We start from the raw sequence: 17,734 nt of genomic DNA, 5'->3' as shown, positions 1-17,734 counted from the left end.
AGGTATACAACTAAGATTCTGAAGTAAATATTTTCATTGCCCACAGATGTATTTATCATAGGGAGGTTTACTAAATAAAATACTATGTCCTGAATTAAGAACAGGACATTTTAAAGACATTTGTGTTTTACCCAGAATGGTGGAAGCAATTCTGTCGTTTAACCTGTGTAGGTTTTATCTTTGCGCAAAGTAGAGACCCACATTTTACAGCTTTCTTTTGGACAACATGCCTCACAGCTGTTAATGAGACTAAACTTGAGAAGAGTTGGTCAAGGTCTTGGATGGACAAAAGAGAATTTAGCTCCTCTTCTGTATTCTAACCTCAGTGTTTCTTCAGTATATTCAGAATTTTGTTCCTGTTGCTGTAAATTATGAGTAAATATCAGTGAAAAAAAATTCTCTTATCATTGTGTAACAAAGACACTGATTGTCAAAAAGTTTATATAAGACTATATGGGATCGGCTTGTATCAACATTTTTTTGTCAGTGGTTCTGAAATTATATGCTTATAATCTTCTACAGATTATGAATCCTTCCAAATGATGACTTATTTCAAGAGTAAAGTTTTATGTAGATAAGTCCATAGAATTTGGGGCAGTATCTGTGCACAACACTTACCTAGCATTTTGTCATCCATCATCTATGTAGCAATTGTATCATTTGCACAAAATAGTGAAACTGCTTTTCTAGATGCTTGTTTCTCTTTGGTTTAAGTATAGATAAAGCAGTAAAAACCACCAAAAACCGAAACCAACCAAACAAAAAACAACCAATAAAACAAACAGTCGCCCCCCCCCCCCCCCCAACCTCTGCAGAATAGCCATTTAAGAATTTGGTATCAAGATCATTAGAGAATATTAAAGCAGAAATTTTTCAGAAACAAGTCAGCTAATTAAGAGCACAGATTTTTGTGGTTTCTTTCTATCCATGAATGGCTTTTTCAAGTCCTAAATGTTGTCTGACCACTTAATAATGGTGGTGGTAAATGGTGTCCTTAGGATATGGTTAAGAGTTGGGTCCTTTTTGAAAAATAAGTGACTACATTCCTAACATTATTAAGCTTTCCAGAATGTATGTGGCTTTGTTAGTTAATCTTTCTGTGGATTTTATATGAAATTTTACTCTGAAACCTCCCCAAACCCTGCTTTCTGAGGAGCTTGTCCTAAAAGTTACACTAAAAATGCTGTGTCAGGGGAACCTTCTCTGGAGATTTCTGCTTTGATAGAAAAACAACCATAGCTTTCTGTATGCCAGAGTTGCCAAAATGATCCACTGCTGCCTAACAGTGCTGCGAAATCTGGAACTGACAGTTTGAGAAATGGGGAAAATGCAAACCATCATATAGCCTGTTTGTCTTTGCTTAATGAATGTGAGATTAGATTTCTTGAATCCTGTAAATATTTTTCCTAGGAACTTGCCATTTTTACCCCTTCTCTTACTGAAATTTGCTGTAAGTGGCACCTAAGTCTCCAGGGATTCAACTGACTTTCTTAGTTTTTTTTACCATGGACCAGACAGCCAGGGCTAAGCTGGAGGATTTAAATAGGACAGCCAGGAGGACTCCAGTTTGCTAAGAGCAGAGACACTCCCGGAGAACAGGACAGGACAAGACAGGACAGTGTGCCAGCCCTGGGAATAGGGATTGACCAGGCTCTGACACCAGGGTGCCTGAGGCAAGTCACTAACATGAGAGGTGAGTCTGCAACCTGTCTCCTCCATAGCTGGGTGACCTGTGCTCAGTAGCTTCTCTACAGAAGACAGTCTAAACCATCAAGAATGTCATGAAAGCTCTAATAAAGGACACACAGAAAAAAAATATATAGAGAGAAATCTTAACAGATTACATCAAGGCAGTAATTTTATCGGATGACAAAGACTAAATCTGCTAAAGCAACGAGAGCTGGGGGAACGGTGACAGTGCAGTGTTTGGTGCCGTTGTGCTGTGACCAAGCCGGTGAGGGTCAAGGCCCGTACGGCGGCTGCTGACAGTCCTTCTCGGGACGCCGTTCTGCTAGCAGCATCCTTTTGTCTGACACCGCCCCCAACCCGCGGCGCGGAGGTCCCTCTTGCCCGAGCACAGCCCGTTGTCGCACACGTGCTTTCCAGTTTAATTTTAGACCTTATCTTATGACCAGTACTCGGTCCCCGCCGCTGACACGGGGACCGTCTCTCCGACACGCCGCCATCAACTTGACTCCGGGAATTGTTTCGCGCATTGGCGCTGGCTGCGGGAGCGGCTGCCGTTCCGACCCGAGCTCTGTCCTGTGGTGCTGTGCCGTACCGGCCAGGCGCCGAACCGTGCCGTGTCCCGGCGCCGCTCGCCGCCGTAATCGCGCTCGGCAGGAGCATCCCTGCCCTCTTCACTCAGCCCAGCCCCGCGTATCTGTCACCGGCTGTCGCCGAAGTGTCGGGGGCAGGAGCGGGCTGGTCCCCGGTGGCAGCTGCCGCCCGCCGCAGGTGGGTGCCGGCCGACTCGGAGGGCACCTTGGCCGGCGGGCGGGGGTGGGGGGGCGGCGCGGCGGGGCTGCGGCGGCGCGGCTGCCCGCCCCCTCCCTTCCTTCTTCCCTCCCTCCGTCAGGCGGGCGGGGAGCTGCACCGGGCGGGATCGGGGAGCGGCGGGGCGCAGCCGCCGGGGCCGCAGTGGGGATGCGCCGCGGATTCCGGCGAGGAGGTGGGCGCCGAGTCGCGGCGCTGGGGGCGCGCACGGGCGGGGCGCGGGGACTAGACCCGGAGCCGGAGCCGCGGGTCGGTCGCGCCGCAAGGTGGAGCCGGGGCTCGGCGGCACCGGGCCCCGCGGGGGGTTGCGAGGCGCGGCGGGTACCGGGGCCGGGAGGCGGGAGGCGGGAGCGGGCCCGGGCGCCGTGGCGGCGGGCCCGGTGCCGGGGCTGTGGCCTGGTTCGGCGGTAGCCGCTGTGGCGATCCTGGGGCCAAGCCGGAGCATCTGGAGCCGGCTGGGGACGGGGTTACGTAACTGCATCCGCGCCGCCAGATGCGCCGGTGCCGGCCCCAGCACGGCGGCCGGGTTGCCGCTCCTCGAAGTCGCATTTTTCTCCCCCCCTCCCATGCACAGCAATTTGAAATATCCTAGGAAACTGCCTGGTCTCTGAGAATTAATTGTAGATCAGGTATTCCTAAGTTGGTACACCCTTAGGATGCCGGGTTTTTTTCATTTTGCCTGTCTCAGAAAAAGACTGGAAGGGCCTGTGCTCCCAATTTGATTGTAATGCTGCAAACCCCTTGCAAATACTTTGAATACGTATAGTTCATTACAACAGTTGCTTAGAAATTATCTGCTTCTCAGAAGTGCTGATGGTTAGTGCGACCATCTGACGTGGGGTTTGCCTCTGGTCTGTCATTTAATTTTATTTTATAATTGCTTTACTCTGCTGCAAGACTGTATTGTTGATGTTCTTCCTAAAAGCTTCAGCAATGCAGATGCTGTGGGCTAATGGTACCTGAAACAAAAGACCTGCTGTATTGCTCAGAGTGAATTAGGAATCCAAGGTCGAACAGCAAACTGCAGTGCAACTTGTATGGGGTAATGTAGCAGAACAAAAGTATTCACAAATCTTATTAGCGAGTTTAAGTGAAAAGCGTTCCTTAAATAGACTCCTAGTCAGTAGATGGAAAAAAAATTTGCTTAGTGAAGGTGTGAGGAAATAGCTATTTTAGGACTACAATTAACTGTATCAACTCAATTTTAATGAAATTAGTAAATTTAATTGCATTCCTAACATATTTTCTGTTCTCCAGATGATTCACTAGCAGAATGGTACAAGCTGAAAGATCTGAATCTCATCAAATATCTAAGGGTTTCTGTGTAATATAATTGTGTTTGGTTTATAACAGTTCTTTTCTAATAACCATCCTTTGTCTATAATGGTCTAGGTACTATAATTAGACTTTTAAAATCTTGGTATAAATTACACGACCTTGACCCTTAGAGGTTAAGCAGATGTGGTTGAAATGGATCACAATATCTTATATATTTAAGGAAACATTTATTTCTATGTATATCTAGTAGAGTTTTCTCTTAATTTTTTTAAAAATCTATATCAGAGGAGAACTACTTTCTCTTTTCTCTACACTTTAGATAAATTAGCAGAGTTACACGCAACATTGATTGGATTAAATACCTTAAAATGTTTTATATTTAAACTACTTTTCTGTACTAGAAGATCATTGGATGTGTGTGTAGGGAAAAAAAAAAGTAAGATTTGTGACTGTAGACCCTCTAAACATCTTCCCTTGCAACTGAAGGCTGGAGGAATTACCTTCTGTCATACTATAGTTCCTCAAGCTCACTTCTTCCAGTTCCCAGTAGTTTGCTGTTACACTCCCTGGTCCTCTGTAGTACTTGTGATCCATCTTGTTAAGGGTGTTATCATCAGTCTTTCTTATTGCTGTACCTTTTTTGTTCTTTGCACATTTTGGCATTTTATTTGTAAATCTTTGTGGAGCTCCCAAGTTTCTGTTGCTAGTTTTCTAGTATTTTGCTTCAGCTCTACCCAGGAGCAGCAAAATCTTGATTCATCGCTGGGAACAAGTGGGATTTTCGACAAGTGCTGGTGTTGAAGGGCTGTACTCTATGTGTTGGGATGTGTATTTTTTACAGCCATTAAAACCAGAGCTTTGCCCACAGCTGTTAACTGAGCAGCCATTCAGACCTTACTACAAAGCTTTCCATGGCCATGGAAAGATGAAGCCTTTTGACTTCCTCAGGAGGGGAATCCTCCACCTTTTGCTGTTGCCAGTGCTGTTGGTGGAGGCAGGAGCTGCTCTCATTTGGCACTTCCTTCACTCCAGGCTGGGATGAAGGCAGAGGGTGTTCATTGTACTGCTTCATCTTCTTGCAGTCCTTTGGTTTGTGTCTGGTGTGATGTATATGTATGTCTACCCCTTGGTGCTCTGTGTTTCATCTGAGGTACCATCTACCTCTGGATTTTTCAGTGTGACAGACTGAATGATTTTGCTCTTCTTTTGCCAAATACATGTGATATCAGCATGAGTTTTCAGTGGGGACTTTTTTCCCTCATACTTCTTTAGTTTCCTGAGAACTTAGGCTTCTAGTGCTATACGATTTTGTCTCAGGAGAGTTGTATTTCTTAAGGAACAGCAGTTCTCCAGGTCAGCCCTTTGTGCCAGGCTGCAGAACCTGCTGCCACTGGTATCACAGTGGGACATGAACTGCCGGTGCTGAACAGTGTGTCTGTATTTTTAATAAGTGTGTATGTGTACAGTGGTCCTGTCCTAATGGTTTAATTAACACTTTTGCCTCATATGTAGGGTAGAAAATAATTGTACATTGATCCTGTAGTTTCTAATATATTTTTAAAGTACTGTACATTCCAAACAGTTCCTAGAAATTTCTGATGGTTTTGATGATTGAAAATTGAGACAACTTATTTTCAGGCTTTTTTCTTGGTAACTAGAGGCTTGCTGGTTTTGGAGCTTTTGACTATGCTGGTCTGGGAAAAGGCAGCAGTTTCTCTGTATTATTTTCATGGGAAAAGTTATTTTGGGCAATTGTACTTCTAAAAAGAGTTTTTCCAAGAGTCTTTTTCAGGCTTGTGTTTCTTTCTGAAGTTTAATGAGATTTTTAAAAAATTAGCCTCGGTGGAAAAATAAAGTAAAATGAAATGCTTTTTTTTTTTAATTACAATATCAAGATTCTACATGTCAGTCAAAGCAAGCAGCAACATGTAATTTATAACAATGAAAGTAAACACTTTCAGGCTGAGGGAGGGATGTTAGATTTTTGTCAGGTTCAAAACATGGCTTTGGTGACAGGAAAATGCTCTAGCTGTAGGAAGGCTAATGGGGAGAAGGTTTTATTTTGAAGTGCCAGGTATCATGAACTGAATTTAGTTTTAATATCATGAAATTCTAAGGAGTATCAAATTATAGTATGTTCACCCTATATATGGTGCTATTTATGTATGCTTCCTATTAATTTCACCATCTCCATACTTAGGTTTTCTGAGCTGTAGAAGCATTCAACTAGCTCCTGTAAGTCAAAACACAAACACGGGGCAGTTAAAAGTTTTTTTTAGGTGCCATCACTGTTGTATACATCCCAGTGAATGGTGTTTCTGGTATATCCCTCTTTTGGGGGTTACTGCTTTTGGAAGAGCTGAAAAGTGATGACAGCTAATAAGCTCGTCAAAGTGAGGACAGCTAAATGTGAAATGTGGAAAATAGGTGAAGACTGCAGGAATTATGGTGTATAGAAAGTAAAACTCATGTCTTCTAGGGAAAGGTCTGGACTGAAAAGACTCATTGAGATATTAAAGGAGGAAAAAGGTGAACAATACCAAAATATTAGAGACAACAGTGGAAAGAGGAAAAAGCAGGACCAAAGCAGGGCATTTTGTCTGTGTTTTTCATTTTTTAAGGGGAGTTGGACCAAGTGACATCCAGAGATCCCTTGCGGCCTAAATTATTCTCATTCTAACTGGTTTGACTTCAAAGCGTAATGTCTATTTTCTGCTTACAATGAAAAATAGATGGTGCTTGGAAACCCTGAATTTTTTTTTTTTTTTTTTTTTTTTTTTGAGTATATGTATTAATCCTACAGAATCTCCAGCTACTTTAGGAGCTCCTCCATGTAAAATGTGTCAGTATGTGCTGAGGGCTATATACTGCTGTGGGTGGTAGCAGCTGGGAGGTAGCTGCTGAATTTCCAAGCTTATCTTTCTGAGAAAGCCACAGTGTTGTTTTTTTTTTTTTAAAAATGGTTTCAATGTGAGCTGCTCCATTACCAACTCAGAAACCAAAAATTGTTACCTACAGCTTTAAAAAGAAAAGCTTTGAAGGAGGAGAAAGTTGGAGACTAAAGAAGAGTAAGAGAGGGTATGGATCTGGAATGTGTGGCTGTTGTTATATCCTAAAGATTAGGAGAGCCTCACAGTGATCCTTAGAAATACCTCAATGTAGCAAAGAATAGTTACACATTTTTTTAAACCAAGTTAAATATTTTCCCTATTGTGTTATTTTTGAGTTCTTTAAAGGTGAATATATTTTAATACTAGTTGAGAGCACTTCTTTTAAAGGAAATAATGGGTACCTTAATTTGAGATGTAAAGAAAAGAAATCTCTCTTGATTGTGGGCTTAATACAGTGTTGCAAGAACTTCAAGTAGCAGATGTCATATTGCATTAGATGCGAAGATTTTTTACTAAAAAATCCATTTACTTCTGGGGAACTTGATTTTTCTTCTGTCTCCTTGCTCAGAGGTAGTATCTGTATTTCTAGCAGAATGTGGTCCGTGGGCACCTCTTAAAAGTTATGTGTTTCTCAACCAAATATTTCAGATTTGTGGAATTTAAGCCCTCTCCCAACTCCAATGGATCTTTTCCTCCTTATTTTGAGATGCTGAGAATCAGCTGGATAGGTTGAATCTACACAGAATTTAGCAGCTAGGAAGTCCGGTCTTGGTTATATTCTCTCACAATGCAATGTGACTGCTTGCATGCATAATTCAGCTGAAATAAGAGGTTTATTTTCCTAGCTTTACAGTGGAAATTGAGAGATGGAAATGCTTTTATTTTATAAATTGTGTAAAAATCTGTACCTTTCAGTTCACTTGAAAATTACAAAACCCAAAAAGTTATGCTTAGTCCCTGGTGAATTGCATGTTTTTAGTCCAAGCAGAACTGCCAAGGAATTTATGGATTATTTACTTAGAAGGCTGAAATAATTTATCTGTATATGTTATTGAATGTAGTCCCACCCTCTAATGAAAACGCTGTCCTGTTGATACAGAATGGCGTGAATTGTTTCCAATTAAGTTCGTGAATAATGTTTGTGAAGGATTCAAAGTTAGTAAAATAATGTATAAGATCCTTCACATCTGTATCGTAGGGGCATATATCTTTGCCCTACAAAATTGCTTTTTGTTACAAAACCAACTAAACCCCAAGGAAGAAATTTATATAAGAATGATCTATAGATGTGTTTCAAAACGAAGCTTTGAACTTTGAATATATTTTTCAGCTGAAAAGTTTTTTGTTGAGAAACGGAATAAGCGCAGGTTGCCCAAAGAAAAGGTTGTACAAAACCTCTGCTATGGGGTAAAGGCTGCCTGCCCAGACTGAGGAGACTGTGGCTAAATCTGCCCAGCTCTAGGTGACACAGTTAATCCTGGAAAGTGAAAAAAACAGTAGAGGAATTTTGTTCTGTAATTGCTGCTAACTTCACACTCCAGTAAAACATTAGGGGTGGGAGACAAAATAGTTAGAGAAACCTTGGTGGTGACTGCTAATTGACTTTAAATATGGACTGTGGACATTTGATGGCTCATCCTGACAGTTTAAATAAGGCAATAAATTTAAGCAGTAGCCCCATGTACAGGAGATGAGGAAGCATGACATGGGATGTGCACATAGCTCTGACACTTGGAAGGCCGATCTAGAAGGGAATAGCCTGGTATAAGGTCCAGGCCACGGGCCGGGACTTGGACATGCTGTGCAATTGGGGTGGGCATTCTGTTCCCCAGGGTCTCTGGTGGCAGTGTCACTTGGACCTTGATTTGTGTGTGTCATAGCATAGATAAGGTGGAACAGAAACGCCGCACCCGTCCTGCTTAATAAAACACATCTAGATTATCTGACACAGAGTGGTGTCTTTCTTTTCTTGCAACCACCCCACCCCATTCCTCTGTGGCAAAGCCAGCATGAAAGCCAGCATGGATAAAATGATGTTAAACAGGATCTGGGTCAAGAGAAGTTTCTGTGAACACCTTCCAGGAACAGTTCCAAGCTTCTGATTCTTCTTCTAGTTTCACCACTACCTTCACTGTCTCTGTCCTGTCTGTGGTCAGTCTACTTCTGCAGTGGGACCAAAGATGGGCTCTTGTCTTCACTTCTGCCATATGAACATTTTTATGTCTGACCTACTCAGAGGTGCCTGACATCCTTTTTGATCTTGTTCAGGAAAACAACTTTTAACTGTTTCTTCCCATTCTGTCTGAAAATAAAATTCAATCTTGTTTGGAAAGTAACACCACTGAGATTTGAGAAGTGAGAGAGAAGACAATCCAGAGACACCGTGACTCATTTCTCAAATTATGATTTTTGAGGTTTTGGCCACAAGATAAAAGTTTCCTCAATTAGTTTATTTTCAAGAATAGGAAAACTTTTAGGAAAGGGTTGGGGGACAGCTTAATTTATTTTCTTTATTTTACACCTTTATATTTAAGGTGCTGGTTAGCCATGTCACCAGCTGCTGAGAATTGATTTTTCTGGGGAAACTGGAAAAGTAAAATCACTGATGGAGAGTTACAGAAATAGCAACAAATGTGGCAGATAAAGGGACTTTTGGCTTGTGAATGGGATGTGGGGACACTTAGCTTAATGACAGATGTTTCTTTTGGAGTGGAGTGGGTCAGCCGGGTGGGAAGATGGTTGCTTATGGTGAAAATGATATTTGTTTAAAATGAAGAAGTTCCAAACTAAAACAGCTTCTTGAGATCTGAAACTGTCAGTTGATATTGAGCTGTCTTGGGGTCCCTCTGATCCCCATGTGAGTGCAACACATGCATCCCTCTGGGAAGTAAGGATGTCTTTTTCAGGTTTAATGTCTGTGTCTTTAATCTGCTTCTGGAAAACAAGCTTTCTTCATAAGATGTTTGCAGAAAATAGAAGAATGGGAATCATATGAAATGGACCTATGGGATAGTTAGAGAATGAGTCTGGATATAAAGTATTTGTGTGTCCCTGGTACTGAAGGTTAGCTCTGTAGCCTTGCAGATTCTGTCTTTCATTGTACTGCTTGCTGATGCATAAAACCCATCTTCTTTTTGCCCTGTTCCTGTCAGCTAAATGCAGGTTGTCTTTACAAGTTCACTTACACCTGAAATTGTGCATGTAGCTTCTGGTAACTGTGGCAAGGTCATAGTTGCTACCTGATTTAATGTTCTTGGGTGACATAATGATGAGCAAAAATAACCCATTCTCTTACTGAAAACAAACTCTTAGAACTCTCCTTAAAGATGACCTGTATTTGTGTGGGTGTGCAAATATACTGTAGGAAGCTAAATGTAAAATACATGTTGGTCCACTAAGCAGGCTTGTCTCACTCCCTCCTGTGACTGGTAGTGTAGCCTATAAATAAAACCCATGGTCTGTTTGCAGTATGCAGTTCTGAGTGATATGCCATGCACAATAATCTTGAAAAATAATTACAAGGTATATTCTTTAGTAGCTTCACACTTTATCCTCTGCCCAGTTACCATAAATACCATCATATGACAGAGTTCACAATTACAGAGCCTTCTGTATGTATTTAATAGGGTGTTTGTGTTTTTTTGTGAAATGTGAGTTGAAGATTAATGGAATAGGCCTCAAATCAGGACATAATATGAGGAGTAGGATTTACCAGACTGGCCACCTTCAGACCCTTACAGGGCTCTTCAATAGCTCCGTGTGGTTATACAGTATCTGTGAGTTTAAGGAATAAAAGTGGTTTCAAAAGTAATCTAATATGCTTTTTAATTCCTGTTTATGGTGATGCAAAGTTTGCTGTTGGATCTGCACAGTCGTTGGTGGGTCTTAAATGTACTGATGAATGTGGCAGCTTGAGTTCATTGCTCTTACCCTTTCCAGCTGTTGTGTGTCCATCTGCCTGAAGAAAAGAAAATGTGCTACAAGTTTAAGTAAAGTTTTCTGAGTAACACTCAGAAGATGGGAGTGGCAGATTCTTTGCTTTTAAAATGTACAAATTCAAATTCATAATTTTAATTTGTTTTTCATAGTACTTTGGCCAAATCAAAGAAATATGAAACAGTAATTTCAGGTAGATGAGGTAGTAGTACAGCCATGTAATCCCTTGGCTTTTCCTAAAGCTATAATATTCTTATTAATACTCTTAGGATTTGTTTAACATTTGAAATGCCTGAAGTAGTTCCCCAGAGGCTGTGTAACAGATATTTGTTCATTGTTCTCTTAACATTTTGAGACTTCCTGAATGCCTCATTTTTCTCCTAACTGTACCATCTTTATAGATCCAAATATATACTTGTCCTCTGGTGTGTGCACTTTCTAAAGGCTGAAGTGTTACTCAAACTTCTGATGCATTGTACCAGGGCTGTGCACGGAGTAGTGGGGAAGGATCATTGCCTTCAGCTCAGATACCTGCTGCCTGACCAGTCCAGAGCTGTGCTGGCCCTTGGCTGCCAACTCGTGGTGCAAACACGCTGTGGTATCATTAGCCCCTGACACCTTGTGCTAGTTTTGGTATAATTACTTTCAGATGCATTCATTTTTAGATTTCCCCCTCAATGTTCTTTAGAACTTTCAGAGGTTTATTATTAGTATTTGCAAATTTTTATGCTTTAATCTTTGCTTTGTGATCAATCACTTTACATAAAGCTATCAAATGTCAGTCATAAATCTGTGCTGTATCTCTTCACTATCCTATATATTATTTACTGTTTGAATGTTAAAGAATAATGCTATTAAAAAATAGATAGAAACTAACAATAAGAACTTGATAAACATGCTGATGTTCCCCTCAGGGCATCAGAAATATACGAACTTGTATCAGTTGAAGGTGTTTTAAGTATAGTAAAGCAGAACTATTTAAGCTGAGATTGATGTAAATTAGCCTATGAGTGCTCTCTAGAAAAGGGGCAGCATATCATAAGAAGAAAGTTTTATTTCTTGATGCCACTGCATCTGTTCAATGTGTATCTTTTTTCTTCTGTTCTGCTTCATCTGTTGTGGACACTGTGCTCAGTGCTAGGAAATGCAGAACATGCTTGTGGAGGGCATGGCCTCTTTAGTCATTTCATACTTTTAACATTTCTGGCAACCTTCCCATGTTGAAAGCTGGTGGAAACAAGCTGCTTTTTAGGCTGCATATATCTTGAGGAACATGTAGTTCTGCTTTCTTGGCTGGTTCCTGGGCAGGTTGCCATGAAAAATGTGCCATAGCTGTGTGATGTAACAATGAAAAAACCACCAGTGTTTAGATAAATCTGTTAAAAGATGAAATTCATTTTCTTATAAAGAAATATAATGAGTACATACTAATTTTAAACATTTTTTTTTTTTTAAAGACAAGTGCACCAGGAGTGTGTTCATTCTTCTCTGGGTTTCTAGCACCAACATGTGCTTTCTCAGCTCTTTATTGTTCTGCTCCTGCTTTGCATGTCACTCCCTACCCATGAACAAACCCTTCTCTGTGGCGTGAGCCCAGGCTCATCAGTCCCCTCTGGAGACTTGTCCCCATGGCCAGGCTGCCAGAGCTCCATGCCTCTCCCTTCCAGCTGCCCCTTGTGCATCCTTGCTGATGCAGTCTTCCATGTTTCTCCTTTGCCACCTCAGGAGATCCTCAGCGGGGGCTTCCAGGGGCTGTGAAGTAGTATGAGGCAAAAAAAAACTTGGAGAAGAAAATGGCTGGGAATTCACAATGTTAAGCATAACAAGAAATATCAGTTATTTTCCTGATGGACCTCATGGCTAGTAGCAGTGTAAGGTGCCACTTCATAAGGGCAGCAAATGAAATATTTTTGCACTTCATGTTGGTGATTCTGCCAAGGTGGATTACATATTTCAACCATGTGTAATTTCCAAACGTGAACTTCTCAGTTAGAAGGAGAAGTCTGAACAGAAATAAATGTCTATGTGTATTGTGAGATCTAGAAAGTAATTCAAGCAGACCTCTCTGAAGTTTTTCTTTTTAAACAATCTCATTATGCTGCAAAAATGACTTTCAATTCTTCAGGCTCCCAGATTGCAGCACAGAAAATCAATACTTTTTCAGCTAATGTGAATTTTTTCCATAAAAGGACAAATGAGGAAGTGTGAGGCATCGAAGCTTCGCTGACTTCTCTGCTTTTCCCAGACAGCTAATCTTTGTTTATCTTTATTTTGTTTAATGCACACTTTGTGCTTGTAATTATTTTCTCATTGCCAACTGTTGCTTGTGTTTATGAGTTAAAATACTAAAATAATGATGGAACTCTGATGCATTTTTAAAGCCTTTGTTCAGGTACCTCAAGTTAAGAGGGTGAATGTTTTAGTTGAGGAAATTAAACTTTGTAGGAAACTGAAATTATCCCAATTCTGGTTAATCTTCTGCTCGTTCAATAATGTGATGGCTTGTGTTATCTTTGTAGTTTCTGAAATATCTCGGTGTTTTAGTATTGGTACCATGGAGGATTTGCTTTGCAGTTTAATTTTTATGAACTGAAGTGTTATATATTCTTGAACAAAGGTTTGCTAGTAGTTTGTTGGCAGCAAGCCATATATATTTAATTTTAAAATTTTGTTTGTTGCTTCAGTGATCTTCTGGATATCCCTATATACCTCTTTAGAAAATACTGTAGATTTGAGTAGAGAAAATATTTTTTGATATCTGAGGCAAATACGCATCTTGTGTTTCTATTTCCATAGATTTATCAAGAATAACAAAGCAGTGGCATGGTCAAAGGCAACAAAACAGGTAAAAGTGAGAAACAGTAAATGTCAAAGTTTAGATTTTGTTCATGATTTGTGTTTTGCTAAAAAGGATCTTTGAGCAGATGAGCAGAACTCAAGAGACAACAACATTTGCTCTACCAGATGAGAAGTACAGAAATAAAGTAATGTGCATTTGTAGGGAGAATTAAGAAAAATTAAAAAGCTTCTGGAGAAAATAAGGTTAAAGGTGAGTTTTCTTTCCAGAACACTGCAATTTCTAACTGAATATCTAAAGTGCTTTATTTCTTCCCCTCTCTCCTTGTTAATCTGCCTTTTAGAATTTTCATAGTTGGGTAGTTGTCCCCAAACACTTATTTGTTAGGTGTAGAATTGATACAATTAACTTCCTTTTTTCTTCCTTAGCATATTTTTTGGGTAGTCTTTCAAGAATTATTTTACTGCTATTATCTGATGTTGATTAATTTTGGAACAGGTACTGCATTTGGCAAGGGAGTTTCTCTTCTGTGTAAATGGCTACAGGCATCTTGGCTGAGATTGCTGACACATATTTGGCTACATACTGACTTACCAGCTATTGTCAAGGACTAAGGAATGTTGCAAAAATAAAATGAGTTACTTAAGAAAATTACTGTTGTCCTTACAGTTTGAGTAATCTCTACTCCAAAAAAGAAATTAAAAAAAATTCAAAAACAACTTGGAAATTGATATTGAGATGAGTGTCAAGGTTAACAAAGTATTTTATAATGCTGGGGTATGAAATTGTCCTAAAGTGGCTTTTAAAAAAAAAAAAATGTGGCTAAATTGAGTATCTTCATCCATTCACTGACAATATGCATACTAATGAAAAGTTTTGATTGAAAAACACTGACTAGGTGTCACTTTTGGGTAGAACATGGATACTTCTCTGTAATTCAGTCCTCTGGTGTAACTTTCTGGAGGCATATTTATTTGTAAAGATGTCAGTATTATAATACTGACATATATGATAATACCTAATTTTTTTTAGATAATATTTATGTATAAATAAATATATTGCAATATATTTTCACTGTTTAGATGATAGGTGACTCATAGTCAGTGCAGTCCAACTTTATGCTGTTTTTATTCTAGTGAATTTACAAATACTGAGTTTCCCTGCATAAAACCTGAGTTTATAATTTGTGAATGGTAGCAAGGAGCAGAGGGAGAAGCTATATCTGTATTTTTATTTTTGCGGTATCTTTTATGCTTTTTATATAGTAGAATTTTATAATTTATACTTTTGGTATTACTCTTGCATGCAATATGCTTTTCAGGACTATTCTCATGCCTAGAGGTTGTTGTCAGATAATATTAGGAGATTTCTAAGTAGCTGTGAATCAGTAGACAACAGTAAGAGAAGGTTAAAAAGGAGATGCTCAACTTCAAACTGTGAGTTGTATAGCATTAGAAGTTCAGAAAAACCTGATACCTTAAATTACAATTGCTGACACTGTGAGGTTCCAGTTAGGTTTTTATGGACAGCAAGTGAGCCCCTCTCCTGTATTCTGCTTCAGCAGTGGAACATAACTGTTCTGTTTCAAAACTATGTGATTCCCCTGAAGAGGGAAGAGGATCCTTGTATTTTGGTCACTGGCTTGAATTCGTACAAATTTATCATTAGAATCCTGTACATACTTTGTTTAATCTTGTTCTGGAAAATTCATATTTATTAGCATCTCGTGTGAGAGTAAGAGGCTCTCACAGTGGGCTCAGTGCTTGCTTGTCAAAGTCAGTGAGCAGAGAGAGGAGGAATCCTTAATGAACCTTGTTTGATCAGAGCCTCTGATAGCCAGCACATCTTGGCTCTGGATGGAGAAGGGGTAGAGATGTGGATAGAATCTTAGTAACTGAGGGGTTTAATGGTTCCAGGTGAAGTTTGATTTTATCATGAAAGAAAATGTTGTGTCCTGTCTTGAGCATGAGTATATACATTATTACAGGGTAATAAATGCCTCCTCTTCAGTTTGAGAATCTGTCCTAATAGAATTGCAGATGAGTGTTGTGCTTCTTACTCCTGAGAAATCATTACAGCAGTAATTGAAAGAACCAGATTTATGTTCAGCTGCTGCCTGCTGGAGGTCTTGTTGTTAATTTAGGTGTTAATTTAGGTCATCCTTTAAGCTAAGTAAAAGGGACAATGCATGCTTTCCCTCTGGACTGTATATCAGCACAGAATGTCCACATAATGCTATTCTTTTTGGTGCTAGCGCACTGAATGAAATTTCAGCTTATACTTTTTGCTATGAAAACAACGTGGCTTTAAAATTATTTCATAGTTTATGCTGTGTATTGATTGATTTATTTATTTTGGGTATCCTCCTATCTTCTTATTTGTAGGTATAGTACCAAGTCCTTAAAGATTTTTTGTTTTATTGAATATCAGTGTGGATATGAAAGTGTACTGGGAGTCTGTAGTATCTTTCTCCTGTGATTTGAAGCATTCAAGCAGTGTCCTCCTGGGCCACCACTGAAACAGGTAAAGGGTTATGTGTGATGTAAACTCCAGGACTTGCAAATAAGTATCTGTACAAGAAGAGCTGTCTTCCAAAAACTAGCTCCAAATTGAAAACAGAATGAAATACAAAAACCACATTGAGTTGTTTTGCCTTTTTTCTTTGCACCACCAAATAGTGCAAAGAATGTTTTAATTCATCATTTGCTCACATAGCTTTTCAGAAAGTCAACAAACTGTCAATAGTAGCAGTTGTAAGGACAAGTTGTACTTTAATTTTCCTGTTTATCTCCTGAATACAATCCACCTATGTCACTTGTTTTATTAACGTTACAGAATGCATACTAATTTATAATAAATAATGCTCTGTTGTCTGTTTTTCCAGGCTTAGAGAAAAATTGAAGAAGTATTAAGTAATTATTAAATTAAAAACATCTCTTAGTACATTTTAGCAAAGTTGGAAGCCCCTGAATGATCATGGCAGGATATCAATTACCTCATCCATGTATTAAGTGCTAGTGGTAGCATCAGAGGGTTCAGAACATCTTGAGAGTAGTTCATCTGGCACCTGAGCCTCTCAGATGGTCTTGTTGATCAAGTGTTTTCAGTGTTAAAACTCTTGTTAGAAGTGGAGTGCTTTCATTGCTTGGGGGAAAAATGTCTGTTGTAAGAAACAACTACCCATTCTGGAAGTTGTAGAGGCCAAGAAAGTATTTTGGTCAAAAATAGTTGCAAGTGCCTGAAAATCTAGCTAAACAAACATAGGTTGTGACTGAGCCAATTCAACAGAAATTGCTAAATTGTATCTCTTAAGATGTTTAGTGGAAGCTCTTCTCAGGCTTTGGGAACCTGGATGGTCCATGGGGAAAAAAGGGATTATAATTAAGACAGCATCATTAGAAAAGTCCTGCTAATGGCTGTGAAAATATTTTTGTTCCTTTTTTCCTTTCTTCTACATTAAAGATGAGCAGAGGATGGCTGTGCCACATTAGGTCTTCTGAGCCATGTGTCAGCTTAGAAGCTGCTCTTCTTCCTGTGGGAAGGACAGCACACGGCCCTTACTGGTGCTTCCTTGGGCACTGGCAGACTGGGAGGGGACTCGCATAGCTCCAGATACATCTTCCCTACCCTGGCTGGTCCAATAAGTTTCTACATCTTAAACTTCATATGTGTATGTGCATATTATAGTGTGCTGCAGTGCGTGTAGGTTTGAAGAAACTCGGGGAAGAGAGATTTGCATCCATTAATGTGGGCTGGTTAGTCTAGGCTGGAGAAACCTTTGTGTTTTAGGGTGGAGACTAAAGTGAAAACAGTAAAAGCAAATAGAAAAATGTGGGCTATTTTCTGTCTTTCTGGTAGAATCTTAAAGTATCTACTTTAAGTATCTGTGTAGCACTTGTCACAAGGCTCTTCAGGGTGTGATGAAAACTGGAGAGGTTCTGGTGGATCTGTGCCTCCTGTAGGCCGGGCAGAGAACAGAGGCAGTACTTGGATCCACGTGAGAGGATTTTTGATTGTTAGATTAGAAAGAGGAGTTCATTGGTTCATTATACTCTGAAGAAAGTTGTGGTTTTGTATCTTTGGTAATGGATTTGGATTAAATTTAGCAAATATTTCCCATAAAAGCAAAAATGGAGAAAAATTTGGGAAGATGAAGTTTCATTTGAATATGTTTGCAATGAAAAGAACATTTCCTCCTCTTGGTTTCTGAACTAGAAAAAGTCTACTATTTATATAAAGTAGGGTGTTTTGTTTTTTTTTTTTTTTAGTTAGGGACTTGAGGTTTATGAAACATGTCAATAAACATGCCCAAGAAAAACTTAGCTGTTCCAAAAAT

The 17,734-nt window shown here is 39.8% G+C and overlaps 1 protein-coding gene across 3 annotated transcripts in view; it reads left to right on the top strand.

Annotated features, from left to right (window-relative positions):
• The window catches only part of OSBPL6 (oxysterol binding protein like 6), an 85,920-nt gene that overhangs the window by 3,797 nt on the left and 64,389 nt on the right, over positions 1–17,734 (top strand). Inside the window, exon 2 of one of the 3 annotated variants that reach the window (XM_071747237.1) lies at positions 13,398–13,446. The gene's annotated coding sequence lies outside the window, so the exon portion shown is untranslated. Of the gene's footprint in view, positions 1–2,515; positions 2,672–13,397; positions 13,447–17,734 lie in introns of those variants that run through there. The other 2 variants (XM_071747239.1, XM_071747236.1) reach the window with 2 other exon arrangements.

The sequence above is a fragment of the Heliangelus exortis genome, chromosome 6, assembly GCF_036169615.1.
Source record: "Heliangelus exortis chromosome 6, bHelExo1.hap1, whole genome shotgun sequence".
Lineage (NCBI taxonomy): Eukaryota > Metazoa > Chordata > Aves > Apodiformes > Trochilidae > Heliangelus > Heliangelus exortis.
This window is presented reverse-complemented; position numbering and strand designations above follow the sequence as displayed.